This window comes from Triturus cristatus, chromosome 1_2 (assembly GCF_964204655.1).
Source record: "Triturus cristatus chromosome 1_2, aTriCri1.1, whole genome shotgun sequence".
In the NCBI taxonomy this organism is placed as follows: Eukaryota; Metazoa; Chordata; class Amphibia; order Caudata; family Salamandridae; genus Triturus; species Triturus cristatus.
Window position 1 is genome coordinate 1,114,111,741 of NC_140580.1, and position 22,887 is coordinate 1,114,134,627.

The 22,887-nt window shown below is 44.7% G+C and overlaps 1 protein-coding gene and 1 long non-coding RNA gene across 6 annotated transcripts in view; one reads left to right on the forward strand and one right to left on the reverse strand.

Moving 5' to 3' along the window:
* The window catches only part of NR6A1 (nuclear receptor subfamily 6 group A member 1), a 927,754-nt gene that overhangs the window by 675,827 nt on the left and 229,040 nt on the right, over positions 1 to 22,887 (reverse strand). The window lies entirely within an intron of this gene.
* The window catches only part of LOC146868780 (uncharacterized), a 62,286-nt gene that overhangs the window by 9,646 nt on the left and 29,753 nt on the right, over positions 1 to 22,887 (forward strand). For both annotated transcript variants that reach the window (XR_014964084.1, XR_014964078.1), the window contains exon 2: positions 21,349 to 21,429. This is a non-coding gene — a long non-coding RNA (uncharacterized LOC146868780). The remainder of the gene's footprint in view (positions 1 to 21,348; positions 21,430 to 22,887) is intronic.

Consider the following 22,887-nt stretch of genomic DNA (forward strand, 5'->3'; position numbering starts at 1 on the left):
TTTAGTACGAAGTCCAATACAGCGTGTTATAGGGGTTGAAAGGGTTTGCATGGGGAGCAGTTTAGGGTGCGATGTGTGGGGTACACTGTGTTAGGGGAGGGAAAGAGTGGGTATATCAGAGGAAAGGAGGTGGGGTGCAAATCCGAACATGTCATAATGTAGATTGCATTGCATGGTGTGTTGCTCTATAGCTTGTATGTATTGGTATGTTACCTTATGGACTGCATGTGTTGGTATGTCACCTTTTGTTCTGCATATATTAATATGTTACCTTATGGACTGCATGTGTTGGCATGTCACCTTTTGTTCTGCATATATTAATATGTCACCTTCTGGGCTGCACGTGTTGGTATGTAACGTTATGCGCTGCGTGTATAGGCATGTTAGATAATGAATTGCGTGTGCTGGTATGTCACCTTGTGGACTGCGTGTATTAGTATGTCACCTTATGGTCTGTGTGTATTGGTATGTCACCTTATGGGCTGCGTGTATTGACATGTTACTTTATGAACTGCGTGTGCTGGTATGTCACCGTATGGACTGCACATGTTGGTATGGCACCTTATGGGTTGCATGTCTTGGCTTGTCACCTTATGGATTGTGTGCTGGTATGTCACCTTATCGCATAGGTCTTCAAACTGGTGGGCGGATCTCCCCGGGGGTCCTTAATTGATCCCAGGGGGGCTCGAGGCTCTGGCCAAGAGAAGCATTATGCTTTGTTTCAAGTGATGAAAATGAGTGGCAGTACGCCACCGTGTAATGGTCCATTACTAACTTCTCTTGTCATTTATATCCTGACTGTGAGTTTGTGTAAAATGGGTAACGGAACTTAACTGCATGTATGTTTAGACATATTTAAACATTGACAATTTAACAGAATAATTGTAAAAAATTGAGGGGGCGTGGCATTAAGAATTTTGAAGACCACTGCGTTCTGGACTGTATGCATTGCTAGGTCACCTTATGGTCTGCGTGTATTGGTATGTCACCTTAATTTCCGCGTTTATAGGTATGCCACCTTGTGTACTGCGTGTGATTTGTATGCCACCTTGTGTACTGCGTGTGATTGGTATGCCACCTTGTGTACTGCGTGTATAGGTATGCCCCCTTGTGTACTGCATGTATTGGTATGTCACCTTATGGTCCGTGTGTATTGGTATGCCACACTGTGTACTGCATGTATTGGTATGCCACCTTGTGTACTGCGATTATTGGTATGCCACCTTGTGTACTGCGTGTGATTGGTATGCCCCCTTGTGTATTGGTATGCGACCTTGTGTACTGCGTGTATAGGTATGCCCCCTTGTGTACTGCATGTATTGGTATGTCACCTTATGGTCCGTGTGTATTGGTATGCCACACTGTGTACTGCATGTATTGGTATGCCACACTGTGTACTGCGTGTATTTGTATGCCACCTTGTGTACTGCGTGTGATTGGTATGCCCCCTTGTGTACTGCGTGTATTGGTATGCGACCTTGTGTACTGCGTGTATTAGTATGCGACCTTGTGTACTATTGGTATGCCACCTTGTGTACTGCGTGTATAGGTATGCCCCCTTGTGTACTGCGTGTATAGGTATGCCACCTTGTGTACTCCGTGTATAGGTATGCCACCTTGTGTACTGCGTGTATTGGTATGCCACCTTGTGTACTGCATGTATTGGTATGCCACCTTGTGTAGTGCATGTATAGGTTTGCTATCACAGTGAGTGCTGTACTGTATATCTCCCTGTGCACGGCATGTATTGGTATGTCACGCTATGCATGTGTCCCTATGTACTGCTATATCACATGTATTAGTATGTCAGTCTTTATTTTCCAGCCCTAAGTGGGGCATCCGGGGTCTCTTCGTGAGCTCTGCTGTCATAACTCGACCCCCCTGCAAATTTCGCAGATATTAGTTGATTTCAGTAAAGTGCTGGAAAACTGGACCGTACCATGTATATAGTGCCTGTAATTCCGTAGCCCTGGGAGCTTTTGAGCGTGAACTAATGGTCTCAATGACATTTAATACCAGCCTGGTCATCGACACCTGTGGTGACAACACACCGTTACTGAGCACAACGACGGAGCACCTTGACCATTCTACTCTAGTGTCCATCACCAGCATGGATGCGGCAACTTACCCTGTGCGCAGCCTTGGCTACCTCGGCTTCACGTTACCACCGGACACCTCCTCTGGGGTGAGGGTCACCATGCTGAGGGTCACCACGCTGAGGGTCACCATGCTGAGGGTCACCACGCTGAGGGTCACCATGCTGAGGGGTGGACGCTCAAGGATAAAAGTAAAATGACTTCCAGCTCTTAAATTACTAGTGTGGGAAGCCTACAACGCTGGACCATGAACGACATCCCTCTCTTTGGAGTCTGGGGAGCCCCCCATGACCTCACAGAAGCCAACCCTACATGCCACAGACCCCGCAGTCGCGCCCTATACCTAACCTCACATGCCTCAATGTATGAACAAGGAAACAATGTTCCCTCTGACCTTACAGACAAGGAATGAAGGAAAAGAAGTAACCAAACTGCAGGGCTGAAACCTTTTGGGAAGTTACAGCTGGAATCCTTCCAAGATACCCGACAAGAAGGATCCCAAAATCTGCATCTTTGCCGTTGGCCCAGTGGGGGGCGTGCACTGCAACAATCGGGTGTTACACAAAATATTGCTGTGTGTTTTTAGGGGAAAAAACAATCACTTTTGGAAATCTGGCAAAGCATGATCATCTCATTATTTGAAGGGCTTGATAGTTCCTTGGAGTCACTAGACGGTGTTTCGTGTCTAGCGCTTGCACCGTCGGCAGTGTCAAGACAAACACGGGGCTTTCTACGCCCGTCCTTTATGCACTGGTCAGTGGTTCTCTTATTTACTACAAAATACACTGAATCTAAAAACAAACCACAAGGACTAGACGGAGATTCAAAGAGCTAACTAAAGAGAATATAATTGGCACCTTTAAAGGATCCGATATGTGTAGGTACCGTCTACCTCTATGCTTTGGGATCGCTTTTGCCCACAGTGGAGCAGAAGACGGCACGCAGTTGAATAAGGGTAGCGCCTTCGTTGTGGGAGCTGTCCTGGGCCTATGACACCATCGTGCTACTTTACATGCCACTTGTTTTTAGACAGGGCAGTGCAAATTTGCCACACGTTCGCTACCAGATATGCACAACAGTTAAAGCCCAGGCTCGCACCTCACTTGAAGTGCTTGGTGTGATCTGCCAACTATATGTACCTAAACACCACTACCTCCACGTATAGACCCACCATTTATAGAACAGCAACAGAAAATCTGCTAGAAAGGCAATTTGCCTGGGATCACACTCAAAAACCAACACAAATGTCATACCCTACCTCCCTCTGTCAGCCAGTTATGATGAGCAAAAACAAAACTATCGGTACCTGGTTTTAAAGCATGGTGGTCTGGTGGTAAGTGCAACAAAATGCTTTTCATGCCATTTGAAAACTAGAACTATTTAGTGAAAAACCCTACATTTGATTAAATTAACCGAACTAGGCAAGCAGTTTCAAATACATTTATATTAGAACTGTTTCAGCACAAACTGCCATTAGATAAGATTGTGCTCGATCGTCACACACTGCGTCTGTAAGGACATAGTTTAGAACAACTCCGTTTAACTTTGGTCACCGCAATATAAAGTAAAGTTATCAGCAACGTATTAAAAATGATGTAGCAACAATAACATTTTAAACTTAAGTGGAATGACCCATATATATTCGTATAGAGCTTAGTTCTTAAAAGAAGGCCAAACAGGACAAGAAGCTTTTACACAATTATTTCACGTGGAAGATGAACAAAGACGCCATTGCTGGTGGTAGAAGTAGGGAAGGAGAAAGAGGTGATGGCTACAATTAGGGGCAAAAATACTTTGTGGGTTATAATAATACTTTATAATAAGGAGAAATTAATTTGTTAAAAATAATATAAAAACCGTAGGTCAAACCAATAGGCAGTTCATTATCGATTTCCTTAATTGCACCATAGATTATCCACCAAGATATATGAAAAGTACGTAGGTTCTTAGACTGTTTCTAAACCTCTCCGAGGTGGCAGCCGTATCGCCGCCGAGCTGGAGTGTAGGAGCCTTCTTCCAGGGACCATAACCACTCTCTATGCAACAACCAGAGGGGCGAGGATGCCTCTATAGGCCAGACTCTTGCAATCACGAAAGGCAGGCAGCTTTCTCCCATGCATGCGCTCTCTCCTATCATCTTTTGTCTTATTTGCTGTCTCATGAATCTGTATCTCTAACTTTTGAGTTTTGCTCTGCCATCCTTTCATCTCATCTCCTAGCTATCTACTTCATGAATCAATCTCCTGCCTATTCACCTCTTCTATCCATCTACCTCATGAATGAATCTCCCGTCTATTCACCTCTTCTATCCATCTACCTCATGAATGAATCTCCCGTCTATTCACCTCTTCTATCCATCTACCTCATGAATCAATCTCCTACATAGTCATCTATTCTGTTCATCTACCTCATGAATGAATCTCCCATCTATTCGCCTCTTCTATCCATCTACCTCATGAATGAATCTCCCGTCTATTCACCTCTTCTATCCATCTACCTCATGAATGAATCTCCCATCTATTCACCTCTTCTATCCATCTACCTCATGAATGAATCTCCCATCTATTCACCTCTTCTATCTACCTCATGAATGAATCCCCCACCTATCCATCTTATTCATACACCCCATGATCCAATCTCCCACCTATTAATTTCTTTTATATCTCCCATCTATTCACCTCTTGTATCCATTTACCTCATGAATCAGTTGCTCATCGAGTCGTCTACCTCATGAATCAGTGAGTTTTCCTTCTGTTCTGCCTAGCACTCTCATAAATCAATCTCTTGTGTGTTCATCTCATATTCATCTACCTCATGAATCAATCTCTAATCTGTTATCCGCTTGTATTCACCTAACTCGTGTATCAGTCTCTAATTTGTTATTCTCTTCTATTCATCTGCCCCATGAATCAGTCCCTTCTTTGTCTTTTATCCATCCACCTTCATGAATCAATCTCTTATCTAGTTGTCTACCAAACAATGAGTCTCTTTTCTTTCTCTTCTATCCCTCCACCTTCGTGAATCTAACCCCCATCTATTCACCGGATCATCTGCTTCTTCGATACATCTTTTCTTTATCTCCGATCCTTCTACTACTTGAAATACGGCCGCCTCTTTAATTCCCGTTTTTATCCACATACCTCTTAATACATCACCCCTTCTGTCCATCACCTCTTAACTCTCTACCGCTTGACTCTGTATCTTCTACATCTTCAGTTCATATCTGATTTTATCCATCATCCTCCTGAACACATCTCCCTCGAATCTTCTCTTCAAGTCAGTTTGTTTCAATCTATTTCTTCAGGTTCGCTGTACCAACCCCACCGATGCTGTATAGAGCACCACACAAACGTGACTTAAATAAATAAAGTATTATGCCATTACACTAGTTCAAGATGGTCACATCTGACACTGAGCTTCTTTATGGCAACTAGGACCTCAGACTCTCCCTCTAGGAAGCATAATAACTTTAGCGTTCTCCCGGGCTTACTCCAGCAAGTCCCTGCACATCAGGTTCACAGTCTTTGGGGAGAGATACCAAAGAGTGGTTAAGAGAACCTCCAGAAATGAATCAAACAACAGCCAGAGCGGCACCTCGCCCACAGACGCAGTGGTCTTTGATGTTAGCAGCTGTGGTGAAGGTGCCGCCTGCATGGCTACAAGGGCTGCTCTCTGCAGTGAGAATCGACCTTTCAAAACACAGTATTAGGACAGTTAGTGTTATGAATCCATCAACAAAGCAGAAAAAACACCCTGGGCACTCATTTTGCAACTTGTAAAAAGGATTTTTTTTTTTTTTTTTAATCGTTAAGTGTTTTAATTCAATCACACATTTGCATGTGGTCCAGGGTTGGTTAAGAATTTTAACAGAGCGGCAGAAGAGTGCTCCTCGCGTCCGACTGGATTCTGCACAGTCTACCGGCCAAAATACTAAATCCCACATCTCCAAAAACTGGGGGCATCCATGAGAAGGCCTCCACCATAAAATACCATAGCACAGATTGGGTTCTGACTCTTTATTCCAATAAGGGTTTCGATGATGATCCACCATGCAGACATCGCCTCATGATTGGAAACATCTCTGCACCTTCTGCCGTCCTTCACACCACCTTGAGGAAGAGGCTAAGAATGCACTGGGCAGGCCGCATGTGACCACCTCAGCCAGGGGTGATTCATATATATATATGTGAGAGAGTGAGAGTGAGAGTGAGAGAGAGAGAGAGATATATATATATATTTTGCCCGTCGTTTGTAGCGTAGTGGCAACAAAAAACTACAAATAGGTTACTTCTGGGGTGCGCTTCATTGCTTGTGATTGTGACGGGACCACTCATGTGGAATATATATATATATATATATATATATATATATATATATATATATATATATAATAAAACCAATGCCCACTCAGGAAAAAGAATGAGCCCGACATATGCTAGGGCAACACCAGGATTTATTCCAATATTCACGGAGGCACAAGGCATGCAAACGTCCAAAAAGTTCTGGAAACGCCAGGCAGACGCGTTTCAGCATTCCTGCTTTCTTCAGTGCCGGTTTCAGTTTCCACGCAGTCTCTCTAGCTTAGGGGTCTGTTATGAGTCCTGTGACGCTCTCATTGGCTCTGTGTTTTGTTCCCCGGAACGCGTCTGCCTGGCGTTTCCAGAACTTTTGGGTTTGAACTGGGGTTGCATAGTGAGCAAAAGAACAATGGATTAAACCCATATCTCTCGACTGGGGGTGTGTGGTTGAAAAGTTTCAGCACTCCGTCCATCATCTTGTTGTGTATACTCCACTCTAAATCCTGTGGCGTGACAAAGAACTTTGGTTTGGAAACTGTGCAAGGAGATAAAAGCTCTACACCGGTCCACATTTTCATTGAAATACATTAGATAACATTTCCAGTGCGTGTCTGGTATTTGTAGCCGCACCTCTATAATCTGGGTGTGCTGATAGTTTGATCATCACGCTCGGGGCACATAAAATTGGCTTCAATTTGCCCAAGATTAACCGTTGAATTAGGAATATATAAGTCTTGGAACAGGACTCTTTCTGATAAACCACAAATCCCTGGAAACTGCTGCATGTGCTCACTTTTCATGGAATTTTGGGTGTCTTAAAAGTTGTATCTTCCTGGTTGTTCTCGGTGTCATACTATATTCTACATGCTGATGAAAAGGAAGGCCTGACACCATGGTCACGTGTTTCACATGATCATCAGTGGACACCACCGAGGAGAACAGAACATTTACCGAGGGAGTAGCATTAACACAGCTGAATATTACCTCATTAATGACCTACTGTGGAAAAACTGTGCAACGGCACGGGAACCCAGATTACCTGTCACTTCTTGCTTTATTACATGCTGTGGTCTGGGCAAGTTTGTTCCCCCCTTAATTTTTAATGGTGGAAAATATTTAATTCATCAGGGTGACACGCCTCTTGAATTATGAAACAACATCATAACTATGAATTATGGGTTTTCAAGACCCGGGTCCACACGAAAGAAAACACCCTCTGGTTGTAATATACATTACATCAGCGCCATTTCACCATTTCCGTGAAGTTTAAAATGAGCTTTAAAATCTTCTGAGTGAGACATGCGTGCATCTTATTGTTTACAAAATACGAAACAACGCGGTGCGTGCTAATATGTCCTAAACATTTGGCGCTGTCACACCAGCTCCATAAAAGCATTAAGATGTTGTTGATCAGGGAGAAGAACAATCTGCCTACACTTTTCAGAACCCAAGGAATGGTCGCATGGACTATCAAGTCAGAAATGTACATTTATTTGTCACTGTTTAACTGAGTGCGTTGGCTGCAGCAAGCCACTAGGTGCCCACAAGGAAGCATCTCTTTTCCAATGGAACCTTGCAGTTAAATGTCCACTACGGAATTGATACAATGTTTCAGTGTGAGGAGCACAGCTTCACAGCCTGCTAGAGTCCCAGGTCACAGTCGGTTCCATTACTGAACCGATACACTGTTTCAGTGTGAGGAACACAGCTTCACAGCCTGCTAGAGTCCCAGGTCACAGGCGGTTCCATTCGGTTCCATTACTGAATTGATACAATGTTTCAGTGTGAGGAACACAGCTTCACAACCTGCTAGAGTCCCAGGTCACAGTCGGGTCCACTACTGAACCGATACACTGTTTCAGTGTGAGTTACACAGCTTCACAGCCTGCTAGAGTCCTAGGTCACAGTCGGTTCCAATAGTGAATTATTACATTGTTTAGTGTGAGGAACACCGCTTCACAGCCTGCTAGAGTCCCAGGTCACAGTCGGTTCCATTACTGAATTGATACAATGTTTCAGTGTGAGTAACACAGCTTCACAGCCTGCTAGAGTCCCAGGTCACAGTCAGTTCCATTACTGAATTGTTACAATGTTTCAGTGTGAGGAACACAGCTTCACAGCCTGCTTAAGTCCCAGGTCACAGTCGGTTCCATTACTGAATTGTTACAATGTTTCAGTGTGAGGAACACAGCTTCACAGCCTGCTAGAGTCCCAGGTCACAGTCGGTTCCAATAGTGAATTATTACATTGTTTAGTGTGAGTAACACAGCTTCACAGCCTGCTAGAGTCCCAGGTCACAGTGGGTTCCATTACTGAATTGTTACAATGTTTCAGTGTGAGGAACACAGCTTCACAGCCTGCTTAAGTCCCAGGTCACAGTCGGTTCCATTACTGAATTGTTACAATGTTTCAGTGTGAGGAACACAGCTTCACAGCCTGCTAGAGTCCCAGGTCACAGTCGGTTCCATTACTGAACGATACACTGTTTCAGTGTGAGGAGCACAGCTTCACAGCCTGCTAGAGTCCCAGGTCACAGTCGGTTCCATTACTGAATTGATACAATGTTTCAGTGTGAGTAACACAGCTTCACAGCCTGCTAGAGTCCCAGGTCACAGTCGGTTCCAATACACTGTTTCAGTGTGAGGAACACAGCTTCACAGCCTGCTAGAGTCCCAGGTCACAGTCGGTTCCATTACTGAATTGATACACTGTTTCAGTGTGAGGAACACAGCTTCACAACCTGCTAGAGTCCCAGGTCACAGTCGGTTCCATTACTGAATTGTTACAATGTTTCAGTGTGAGTAACACAGCTTCACAGCCTGCTAGAGTCCCAGGTCACAGTCAGTTCCATTACTGAATTGATACAATGTTTCAGTGTGAGGAACACAGCTTCACAGCCTGCTAGAGTCCCAGGTCACAGTGGGTTCCATTACTGAACCGATACACTATTTCAGTGTGAGGAACACAGCTTCACAGCCTGCTAGAGTCCCAGGTCACAGTCGGTTCCATTACTGAATTGATACAATGTTTCAGTGTGAGGAACACAGCTTCACAGCCTGCTAGAGTCCCAGGTCACAGTCGGTTCCATTACTGAATTGATACCATGTTTCAGTGTGAGGAACACAGCTTCACAACCTGCTAGAGTCCCAGGTCACAGTCGGTTCCACTACTGAACCGATACACTGTTTCAGTGTGAGGAACACAGCTTCACAGCTTGCTAGAGGCCCAGCTCACAGTCGGTTCCATTACTGAACCGATACACTGTTTCAGTGTGAGGAACACAGCTTCACAGCCTGCTAGAGTCCCAGGTCACAGTCGGTTCCATTACTGAATTGTTACAATGTTTCAGTGTGAGGAACACAGCTTCACAGCCTGCTAGAGTCCCAGGTCACAGTCGGTTCCATTACTGAATTGATACAATGTTTCAGTGTGAGGAACACAGCTTCACAGCCTGCTAGAGTCCTAGGTCACAGTCGGTTCCATTACTGAATTGATACAATGTTTCAGTGTGAGGAACACAGCTTCACAGCCTGCTAGAGTCCCAGGTCACAGGCGGTTCCATTCGGTTCCATTACTGAATTGACACAATGTTTCAGTGTGAGGAACACAGCTTCACAGCCTGCTAGAGTCCCAGGTCACAGTCGGTTCCATTACTGAATTGATACAATGTTTCAGTGTGAGGAACACAGCTTCACAGCCTGCTAGAGTCCCAGGTCACAGTCGGTTCCATTACTGAATTGTTACAATGTTTCAGTGTGAGGAACACAGCTTCACAGCCTGCTAGAGTCCCAGGTCACAGTGGGTTCCATTACTGAATTGTTACAATGTTTCAGTGTGAGGAACACAGCTTCACAGCCTGCTTAAGTCCCAGGTCACAGTCGGTTCCATTCGGTTCCATTACTGAATTGACACAATGTTTTAGTGTGAGGAACACAGCTTCACAACCTGCTAGAGTCCCAGGTCACAGTCGGTTCCATTACTGAATTGATACAATGTTTCAGTGTGAGGAGCACAGCTTCACAGCCTGCTAGAGTCCCAGGTCACAGTCTGTTCCATTACTGAATTGTTACAATGTTTTAGTGTGATGAACACAGCTTCACAGCCTGCTAGAGTCCCAGGTCACAGTGGGTTCCATTACTGAATTGATACAATGTTTCAGTGTGAGGAGCACAGCTTCACAGCCTGCTAGAGTCCCAGGTCACAGTCGGTTCCAATAGTGAATTATTACATTGTTTAGTGTGAGGAACACAGCTTCACAGCCTGCTAGAGTCCCAGGTCACAGTCAGTTCTATTACTGAACTGATACAATGTTTCAGTGTGAGGAACACAGCTTCACAGCCTGCTAGAGTCCCAGGTCACAGTCAGTTCTATTACTGAACTGATACAATGTTTCAGTGTGAGGAACACAGCTTTACAGCCTGCTAGAGTCCCAGGTCATAGTCGGTTCCAATAGTGAATTATTACATTGTTTCAGTGTGAGGAACACAGCTTCACAGTCTGCTACAGAGGTCACCTTCAGTTCTATTACTGAACTGATACAATGTTTCAGTGTGAGGAACACAGCTTCACAGCCTGCTAGAGTCCCAGGTCACAGTCGGTTCCAATAGTGAATTATTACATTGTTTCAGTGTGAGGAACACAGCTTCACAGTCTGCTACAGAGGTCACCTTCAGTTCTATTACTGAACTGATACAATGTTTCAGTGTGAGGAACACAGCTTCACAGCCTGCTAGAGTCCCAGGTCACAGTCGGTTCCAATACACTGTTTCAGTGTGAGGAACACAGCTTCACAGCCTGCTAGAGTCCCAGGTCACAGTCGGTTCCATTACTGAATTGTTACAATGTTTCAGTGTGAGGAACACAGCTTCACAGCCTGCTAGAGTCCCAGGTCACAGTCGGTTCCAATAGTGAATTATTACATTGTTTAGTGTGAGGAACACAGCTTCACAGCCTGCTAGAGTCCCAGGTCACAGTCAGTTCTATTACTGAACTGATACAATGTTTCAGTGTGAGGAACACAGCTTCACAGCCTGCTAGAGTCCCAGGTCACAGTCGGTTCCAATAGTGAATTATTACATTGTTTCAGTGTGAGGAACACAGCTTCACAGCCTGCTAGAGTCCCAGGTCACAGTCGGTTCCAATACACTGTTTCAGTGTGAGGAACACAGCTTCACAGCCTGCTAGAGTCCCAGGTCACAGTCGGTTCCATTACTGAATTGTTACAATGTTTCAGTGTGAGGAACACAGCTTCACAGCCTGCTAGAGTCCCAGGTCACAGTCGGTTCCAATAGTGAATTATTACATTGTTTAGTGTGAGGAACACAGCTTCACAGCCAGCTAGAGTCCAAGGTCACAGTCGGTTCCAATAGTGAATTATTACATTGTTTAGTGTGAGGAACACAGCTTCACAGCCTGCTAGAGTCCCAGGTCACAGTCAGTTCTATTACTGAACTGATACAATGTTTCAGTGTGAGGAACACAGCTTCACAGCCTGCTAGAGTCCCAGGTCACAGTCGGTTCCAATAGTGAATTATTACATTGTTTCAGTGTGAGGAACACAGCTTCACAGCCTGCTAGAGTCCCAGGTCACAGTCGGTTCCAATAGTGAATTATTACATTGTTTCAGTGTGAGGAACACAGCTTCACAGCCTGCTAGAGTCCCAGGTCACAGTCGGTTCCAATAGTGAATTATTACATTGTTTCAGTGTGAGGAACACAGCTTCACAGCCTGCTACAGAGGTCACCTTCAGTTCTATTACTGAATTGATACAATGTTTCAGTGTGAGGAGCACAGCTTCACAGCCTGCTAGAGTCCCAGGTCACAGTCGGTTCCATTACTGAACCGATACAATGTTTCAGTGTGAGGAACACAGCTTCACAGCCTGCTACAGAGGTCACCTTCAGTTCTATTACTGAATTGATACAATGTTTCAGTGTGAGGAGCACAGCTTCACAGCCTGCTAGAGTCCCAGGTCACCTTCAGTTCTATTACTGAACTGATACAATGTTTCAGTGTGAGGAACACAGCTTCACAGCCTGCTAGAGTCCCAGGTCACAGTCGGTTCCATTACTGAACCGATACACTGTTTCAGTGTGAGGAACACAGCTTCACAGCCTGCTAGAGTCCCAGGTCACAGGCGGTTCCATTCGGTTCCATTACTGAATTGATACAATGTTTCAGTGTGAGGAACACAGCTTCACAACCTGCTAGAGTCCCAGGTCACAGTCGGTTCCACTACTGAACCGATACACTGTTTCAGTGTGAGGAACACAGCTTCACAGCCTGCTAGAGTCCCAGGTCACAGTCAGTTCTATTACTGAACTGATACAATGTTTCAGTGTGAGGAACACAGCTTCACAACCTGCTAGAGTCCCAGGTCACAGTCGGTTCCACTACTGAACTGATACAATGTTTCAGTGTGAGGAACACAGCTTCACAACCTGCTAGAGTCCCAGGTCACAGTCGGTTCCACTACTGAACCGATACACTGTTTCAGTGTGAGGAGCACAGCTTCACAGCCTGCTAGAGTCCCAGGTCACAGTCGGTTCCATTAGTGAATTGATACAATGTTTCAGTGTGAGGAGCACAGCTTCACAGCCTGCTAGAGTCCCAGGTCACAGTCGGTTCCATTACTGAATTGATACCATGTTTCAGTGTGAGGAACACAGCTTCACAACCTGCTAGAGTCCCAGGTCACAGTCGGTTCCATTACTGAATTGATACAATGTTTCAGTGTGAGGAGCACAGCTTCACAGCCTGCTAGAGTCCCAGGTCACAGTCGGTTCCATTACTGAATTGATACCATGTTTCAGTGTGAGGAACACAGCTTCACAACCTGCTAGAGTCCCAGGTCACAGTCGGTTCCACTACTGAACCGATACACTGTTTCAGTGTGAGGAACACAGCTTCACAGCCTGCTAGAGTCCCAGGTCACAGTCGGTTCCATTACTGAACCGATACACTGTTTCAGTGTGAGGAACACAGCTTCACAGCCTGCTAGAGTCCCAGGTCACAGTCGGTTCCAATAGTGAATTATTACATTGTTTAGTGTGAGGAACACAGCTTCACAGCCTGCTAGAGTCCCAGGTCACAGTCAGTTCTATTACTGAAGTGATACAATGTTTCAGTGTGAGGAACACAGCTTCACAGCCTGCTAGAGTCCCAGGTCACAGTCAGTTCTATTACTGAAGTGATACAATGTTTCAGTGTGAGGAGCACAGCTTCACAGCCTGCTAGAGTCCCAGGTCACAGTCGGTTCCATTAGTGAATTGATACAATGTTTCAGAGTGAGGAACACAGCTTCACAGCCTGCTAGAGTCCCAGGTCACAGTCAGTTCTATTACTGAATTGTTACAATGTTTCAGTGTGAGGAGCACAGCTTCACAGCCTGCTAGAGTCCCAGGTCAGAGTCGGTTCCACTACTGAATTGATACAATGTTTCAGTGTGAGGAACACAGCTTCAGAGCCTGCTAGAGTCCCAGGTCACAGTCGGTTCCATTACTGAACCGATACACTGTTTCAGAGTGAGGAACACAGCTTCACAGCCTGCTAGAGTCCCAGGTCACAGTCGGTTCCACTACTGAACCGATACACTGTTTCAGTGTGAGGAGCACAGCTTCACAGCCTGCTAGAGTCCCAGGTCACAGTCGGATCCATTACTGAATTGTTACAATGTTTCAGTGTGAGGAGCACAGCTTCACAGCCTGCTAGAGTCCCAGGTCACAGTCGGTTCCATTACTGAACTGATACAATGTTTCAGTGTGAGGAACACAGCTTCACAGCCTGCTAGAGTCCCAGGTCACAGTCGGTTCCATTACTGAATTGATACAATGTTTCAGTGTGAGGAACACAGCTTCACAGCCTGCTAGAGTCCCAGGTCACAGTCGGATCCATTACTGAACGATACACTGTTTCAGTGTGAGGAACACAGCTTCACAGCCTGCTAGAGTCCCAGGTCACAGTCGGATCCATTACTGAACGATACACTGTTCAGTGTGAGGAACACAGCTTCACAGCCTGCTAGAGTCCCAGGTCACAGTCGGTTCCACTACTGAACTGATACAATGTTTCAGTGTGAGGAACACAGCTTCACAACCTGCTAGAGTCCCAGGTCACAGTCGGTTCCATTACTGAATTGTTACAATGTGTCAGTGTGAGGAACACAGCTTTACAGCCTGCTAGAGTCCCAGGTCACAGTCGGTTCCATTACTGAACTGATACAATGTTTCAGTGTGAGGAACACAGCTTCACAGCCTGCTAGAGTCCCAGGTCACAGTCGGTTCATTACTGAATTGATACACTGTTTCAGTGTGAGGAACACAGCTTCACAGTCAGTTCTATTACTGAATTGATACAATGTTTCAGTGTGAGGAACTTCAAGGTCTGCTAGAGTCCCAGGTCACAGTCGGTTCCATTACTGAATTGATACGTTTCTTTTTTGTATTTAATTTCTTTATTACATTTTTAACAATAGTAAGCAAACAATGATTTACAATGTTACAGTGTGAGGAACAGTTTCACAGTCTGCTAGAGAGTACCGGGTCACAGCAGCCAGCTGTGAAACTGAAGTCTTTACTCACCACATTAGGCTGAGCCAGGCTCACCCCTTCGACCCTAGAAAGTCCCTACAGGCAGAAGGTGGTCTTCAGAGGAGTACAGATCAGAAACCGCTCTACATACATTTGAGGTCGATGCTGCCTATGAAATATAAAGACATTGAGAAGCCTAAAGTGATTCACAGTTTTTTGTAAAAAAAAGTCTGCCGATAATAATACGCGTCTGATGAGAAAATTGCGTGACTTCTATACTCACACATGCTATCCGCTGGCCTCAGGCATAGAGGCGTCTGAAGCGCAACCATGCATTCTAAACAGAGAGAACCCAGAGGGAAAAACAAGTCTTGTTTACGGAGTTTGAGGGCTTCCTAGGACTCGGATTTAGAAAAGTATACTGCTCCAGAGTCTGGGACACACACAAAAAAAAGACATTTTATTTTGTATGTTTTATGGTAATATAAGTGGCTACCAAAAGCTAATCTTGTGGAGCCATGTGTGCGTCATGGGAAACAAAGGTAAGTTGAGAAGAGCTTAAAGTGAGACGAAAAGATATGAGCCCCTTTTTTCCTTTATTCAGGAATGGTACCCGGCGATTCTGCACACACTGGACTCCTCTGAAGCAAACACTTGTCCGGGTAAATATTTGCCTTTATGAAGGACAAAACAGCATTCAGGATCGGATTGATCCTAAATCTTTTTTTGTTTTTGTTTAACCCGTTCCCTGCTCATGACGGAACCACTCCGTCATGAGCCACGGGCGCCGTGTGCTCATGACGGAGTGGTTCCGTCATGCTGCGGCCGTTGGCGGCCGCTCCGCCCACGCGGCACTGATTCCCCGCCTGTGCGGGCGATCAATGCAAGTGGGCAGAGTCATGACGGAACCACACCGTCATGAGCACAGCTCGCCCATGACTAATGACGGCGTGGTTCCGTCATAAGCATGGCGGCGCCGCGCTGACCCCAAACCCCCCCAGCGCCGCGGCGGAATTCATGCCGCGGCGAAGGGGTTAAAGATGTCTCCCTGGAGATACAATGTTATCTGTATGAGGTACAATAACTGGGCGTCTGGTACTTAGGTGAACTGGTGAATGCCCCGACAAGCTGAAGTTACAGCACTGCCGAACGGAAGGATAGGTAGATCTGTTAGGGGTCACCTCAGAATAACCATCCAGGACCTCACGCTTTCCAGGTGGTAGTTTTTTCATTTCATTCCAGGCACTGTTTGGTCCCATGTTTGGAGGAACGAAACCAAAGACGCACACCAACAGAATTTTAAATTAGCTTGTCTGCCACCGGATAAAGGAACTTGGATGGGAGTTCTCTGTGCTTGTGTTTTTTTACCTAAGTTTCTTTTTCTCTTTACTCAAACACTCTCTGTGTGCTTAGGTCACAAAGCACAGACTTTTGAACACTGACCTACTTACTACAAAACGCCTAAGTTTTGTTCGGCAACTGCCGAAATCAGCAGTTGCAAAGTAAAGAATTTTTAGTTGGTGAAGGTTTCTGCAGGTTAGATCAGAGTAGACCGGATACGGAACGATACACTGTAAAAAATGTATTTCTTGATGTCAGTTGAAAAGCTAATCCTTTCTTTGTTGGTAGAAACATGTTATGCAACCGTAACACAGAACTTTCAAGAGGACATTCATGTGACCTGCAGATGCATGTCTTTACACCAGATCTTCTATGATTCACGCAATAAAATATATCCCTGCTTAGAGAAAACGTCGCCCATCCATAGAGTGTACAAATGGACATTTCATCTGAAACAACGGTGCTCTGGAGTAACCGTGATTCGCACATGCAGTGATTTGACGCGGTCGCCTATGCAGAGAGACTCCAGGCCCAGTTTCATCAAATTGTCGTGTCTTACCTTAAAATACAGGCGTTTGTCCTCAAAGGATGGAATATGTTCTACACATCTCTACCTTGGGCAATCATGGTCCATTTTTATCAAAGCAAACTGTAGTAGCAGTCGAGGCCTCAAAAACTCGCAGTGCCATACTCAAGACGGAAGGGTGGGAGCTCATAGGATTTACGAGTTCTATTGCAATGGGAGAACGTATGAGGAGCTTTCAGATGCTTCTGCGCATTCCGCACTTTGAGGATCTTTGAGCAACGGGGTCTCCAAATTGCAAAGCTCTTGGGATTTGACCATGGTATAAAACATGATGTAATAATGTAAACTTGGAGTAGCTGCAAGTCTGTGCGCTTTGAGATCGGTGCCTTGTCGCCATCTTCAATCCCATTAAAGAGACAAGATATTGGCACAGGAAACCCTTCTTTAAACGGACAACATTTTTAAGGACCATTGTCCCAAAGTAGATAACTCTCCGTTTACGGTGGCACCCACGAAGATTTAAAAATGAATCCCCAGTGAAGACTGGAGCAGCCGGGTTCTCTTTTTCCATATTTCCAAACTCGGCAGAGAAGCGACTTTACTTCTTCATCGCTGGACCAAGAACAAACTCTTAACCTCAAACAAACGAACAGTAATACACAATGGATGGAGAGCCTTCCCATATCTGAACAAATGGGTACCCTGATGATGATGTAAAAACTCTAGTTAGCGTCACCCGTTCAAACGGCGGTGAATGGCTAATTGTGTTCGATCGAGTGACCTATTGATGTCTCTAAAAGCTTAAAAGATGTTTAATATGTAAACACGAAGAATTTTTTCATGTTGTACCATAACTTCAGCTGTTTTTCCTGGATATAAGGTTAATCCAAGCAATATCTAAATCTCTTTGAATAAATTATTCAAAGTCAAGCCTTTAAAATGCCGTATGCAAAAACATTCTTGGGTTGGCATCTTGATCCGCTTTTTTTTTCCCCTTTGTCAGCCCCCGCGGACTTTGCTGCAGAGACCTTTTAATTCGGGCCGGAGGCTCCGCTGACGTGCTCTCCATCCCCCCTGATTCCTCTTCCGCTGGTTGAGGCTCAACTACCCTTCGCCATTAGTTTATTTTCTGTTCACTGAATATCCAGGTCAATGAGGACTGATGTCGGGCTTTTGTGCGCTGAGCAGATTAGACAGCTGCGTGAAGCCGGGCGCTCTGGATGGGGCGCCCGCTCCTCTGACCTCGATTCCGCTGGATTCCACCTAATATGCTTTATTGAAAATCTAGCCCGATTTGACATTATTACTTCCTGCCGGATAGTTAACACAAAATACGAGATAGCTTTTCTATTACAACCCTTTGTTTCATCCACAACATCTCAAGTATTACAAAAGGCAGCATCATTACGCGATCTCCGATTACTGCAATAAGATGCTTATTTCACGTTTAGCAATGGGTTGAAATCCCCAAAATGACCGGTGAGGAGGTCTTAACAAGCATTTGCAGATTTCAAACCACTCAGAAACGTAGAAATTCCCACCTCCTCAAAAACTACTTCAAGATAGAAAATACATGACTGTTAAATTTATAAGATATTTTTACAAACAAATCTCAAGTTTTGGAATATATTTATAATTAACTTATCTGTAATTTTTGGTTGAATCTGCTTAAAAGAACCTCTCAGCACCATATGTTTACAAAGCCATACAACCGCAACACGTTTACTTATTTCACTGTAATATTCATGAACGGGGCTGGGCGTCAGACAGAAAAACAGCTGAATTTGTGGACTGAATAATTTTCCATCGAGAACGTGCATGATCAGCACAATTGTCCAACGTTTAATGGTAATGATGAGAAAAGGATTGGTAATATTTTGTTTTGCACGTGTTCTACACCATACACATGCATTGCATTTGCCCTCCTCAATGTATACCGGTGGTGTCCTCCATGGAGGCACGTCGTTGTGCAACCTTCTCAAGGGCAGATATTGAACGTAAAGGAGACATAAGTGAAAGTGGGACAAGAGGAAGCAAGAACGGTGCTCAAAGACCCCCCACCCATCAAACACACATAATGCTCCCAGTTATGCCCAGCACTCGGCTACTGGCGACAAAGGAATTTAGGAATCCACCATAGGAGGTTGTGCGAATACTCGGTTCCAAGAGAGTCACTGCACCTCAGTTTATCAATTGGACACACTTCAGATGTTTTTCTTAACTTGCTCCGAATTAGTTTATTCCCGTATTATCGACAGAGGTGTTTCTTATAAATCTAGTTACACCGACGAGAGCGAAGAACACGCCAATATCATTCAGAGCCACTGCAAACAAGTGGAAATGGTGGAAGATAAACTCGCTGAACAGAATATCTGCTAGAAGCAACAATGACACCAAGACAGCGTGGATGAATGTGTAATATAACAATTTGTGGCAAAGCCAACAGATCGGACCTTGGCAGGCCTCACCTTTTTTTATTAATTATTTTATTTGCAAAAGTATACCATAAAGTTAAATGTATTAATGCAAAAAACATTTTTTTTTTAACTTATTCTGGCTACAGGTGGTGCGCATATGTTTGAAAAAAAGTAAAAAAAGACCCATTTCAGATATAAAGAACAAAAAAATGAAAGCAGAGATTGGCTACAATCTCTGCAACTTAAGTAGAGTACTTTTAGGTGGATGTACACAGGTGCAACAGAAAAAATACCTCACTTACCCGAAAAAGAGGCAACTGCTGAAGAGAACCGATTCATTGCCCCATGATGTAGGCTGTAATGGGCGAAAGCAAAGCACCAATGAGACGTGAACAGACCAATGAATGACTGGGGCTGACAAAGTGCATTTATCTATAGATTTTTATTTAAACATGAGGCTGGAAAATTAACTAAAGCAGTCTCTCGGGCAGACCTAAAAATGAATGCCCACACATGGTACTGTTTGCTCTGCTTTGAAAATCTGAAAGACCTTTTTCAGTGTCCTCAGGTGTGGACAGAGGGATTTGAATTAATCTGGGTTTGATGAGCAGCTGTTTGCACAAGTTTTATCCAGCGGCATCAAATCACTGGAGGAGGTTTCTGGCTTCGACCAATCAGCACAGAGGCATCGCCGCTGCAAGCACCCAGCCGCAGTCTTCCAGTAGAACGGCTGCGCGACTGCTACTCAACCCTCTAGCTTTAACTGGGGAGACATGTGCATCAAAGGATGTTCTACCGGAGGGGAGGAGGAGGAGGAGGGGGGGAGGAGATGAGGAGGGGGGGAAGAAGGCGGAGCACCCTCCCCACGACACCAATAGTCTCAATAAAACGGTCAATAAAACCACCAGAGTGGGGAAAATCAATGATATTGTGAAATAGACCTGCTCCCCTAATCTTCCTGCCCAATGATATGACTCATAATGCCCATCGTTGAAATATTTCACCCTCGAATCAAAGGAAGAGCATAAGGTGGGCACATTCCAACAGTGCAGCGTTGTTTTTCAGCTTATTCAAGTTCACCATATGTCTTAACGCATAAGCAAGCTAGATGTTACCCTTGGTAAGTCAGTGGAGTGCAACACCACCGTGTCCCAGAGAGAGTCTAAATCCCAAAGTCTGACGGACCTCATCTCAACGACCTTCAGGTCTCACAAGAGCATCTTCCTCCCCCCCCCCCCCCGTGTCAGTGATGTTGATTGGTTAATGGACCTCGTTTAAGGTCCATTGCTCACAGAGGTCTTGGAGCCGGACAGAGGCGCATGGAGACGGAGTCATCCAGCAGTTTAGCATGCGTGCTGCCTCTCCTCTCGTCTTCAGCCACAAGCTTGAATCCCTTCAATGGCAACGTTAGTCTTTTATCGCTCCAAGTTCAGCAATATCATGAGTGGCGCACCCGTACCAACTGGACACACCACCACATATGTTGATACTAATGGCTTGGGGCGGGGCTTAATATTCTGCAATAAAGCGGGTGTCATTTATAAAGCCTAGGAACCGCATACTTTGCAATGAAAATATTTATAAAAATACATTACTGCGGGATTACATTTTGTGGTTGGGCCCCATGCTTACGGCTTTTAGTGATTGGTAATTTATGTTATTCACATCAGTATAGCATCATCTACCATTTCCCTGGCATTCATGTCCGTTCCTCTAGTCGGGCATCCTTTCATTCAGATGTGGTATGGCCGTGACTAGTGGCAAACCCTTGTTTGATGGTGTTTGTTGATGTGTAATTGTGTGGTTAGTAGAGAGTAAGTTCAGGTGTGAATGTAGGATGCGTCTCATCTAGGAAGGCCTTTCTGGTGCTTCTTGTGTAGAGCTGGGTGTGCTTTTCTCTCGGTTTGGGGGCATCAACTGTCCATTTCTTGGCTAGAGTAGATTGCTTTCTATATGTGATTTATGGTGGTTCTTTCAGTCAGCGTTGCGTACAGAAGCAGTCGATTTCGTTCATATTGGTGATTACTCAGGATAGTATAATGTCCTCAAAAAGTTTGTTTTTGCACACATCATATTTCAGGATGACTTTTAACCCGTTGCACAGGTAACGCGCTCAACTAACCAATCTCTTTTTTTCGTAGGTGACTGAATAGTCGGACACTCCTCATTGTCCAGCGGTAGAAGTAAGCCCTACAGTTCTGTCACAGCCTATCGGAGAGAAGGTGAGATGTCAAATCCATACAATGTTATCTTACAAATAATTGTTATCATATGCATCAGAAACTGGGCAGAAAAACTGCCTGCACACTTGCTGTTGTCCATGTGGCCTCCGCTTATTTCATCATCAAATCAACCCTGGGATACCCTAACTTGACTTAGTTTCAATGCGCGTTGGTTTCCATACAGTGGTACGAGGGCCATCGTCTTTTTGCTGCAATTAATTTAATACCTTAGGTAATTTTTCATAGATTTACAAATTTTTCTGCCAAATGAAATTACTTATTAACAAGCTTACACAGCATCAACATATCGCTTCTTTGGATTTTCTTTTAAAAGATGTACACTTACGAGACAACTTTCTATCTTATCTCCACGTGTTTGGTGGACAGTGCATTGTAGAGGGGACTCGTTTTTCTACTGGGTGGTCTAAAGCTAAACTGTGCTGTCATATGGCCAAACTAAGCCTCCAAACCAACCAAGAGACTCCTGTAATGTACGTACTTGGGTGTGCTGCATTCTTTTCAAGCATGCCAGGTCTGGAAAAATGCTACAGAAAAATGCTATACAACGGAGGGGATGTAGAGCGCTGGACAAACACAGGCAACGGGTGGACTCAAGTCGCGGCGAAGCCTATGGCATGTCTCCTTTGACGGTTTAAATCTCCTCTGCCATCTTCAACTATTTAAAGAGGACACAAACTTTCCAGAGGGACCGCTGAGGGTACACAGCGGAATAGTTGCTGATTCTACAAACAGTGAAGTGTCTCGTCTCCTACCTGGGACATTAATAGACAAAATCAAAGTCAACTGCTGGGGAGGAATCTCGAGGCCTAAGTCGAGTCGAGTCATAGCATCGGCTCGGGGGCTGATGAAGAGGGACCAACATTTCATATACTTACTTGAATCATTCAGGCAGAAGCGTTGCAGATTTTTGTGGCTTTCCACCGGAGATACAGATTAGACACTGGGGGCAGAATATCCTACCTTGTTTTTGTCCGTTTCTCATAGAGGCGGCCTCTGTAAGGGTCATATTTGCACATTAGGTGGAGTTTCTCATTGCACAGTTTATTACAGGTCAGTCCTGCTCCGTCCACACAGAGGCAAATCCTTCTGCTTTGCGCAAATGGACAACACACCTGGAATCCACCACCCTGAATATAGACCCCTAGAATATTGCTATATAAGAGTATCAAGGAACAACATATTGAAAGGTAAGTGCATATAGCATCGTCTAGATTTGCTATTCCTAACTTAGCATCTAGGTACCTTGAGGATATATGTCCTGCATAGGTACATATATGTCACGTTAGGTTTAGGAAATGTAGATTTACCCATCGATATTGTTATTCAGGGTACGCACCATATTTATTAAGCAGCCAATCAGACAACCAAGTACACCAGTTTGAATTTGCCTCTTCTCTCAGATGATTTTTTTTTTTAGGTCACACCGTTTTGCCGCTA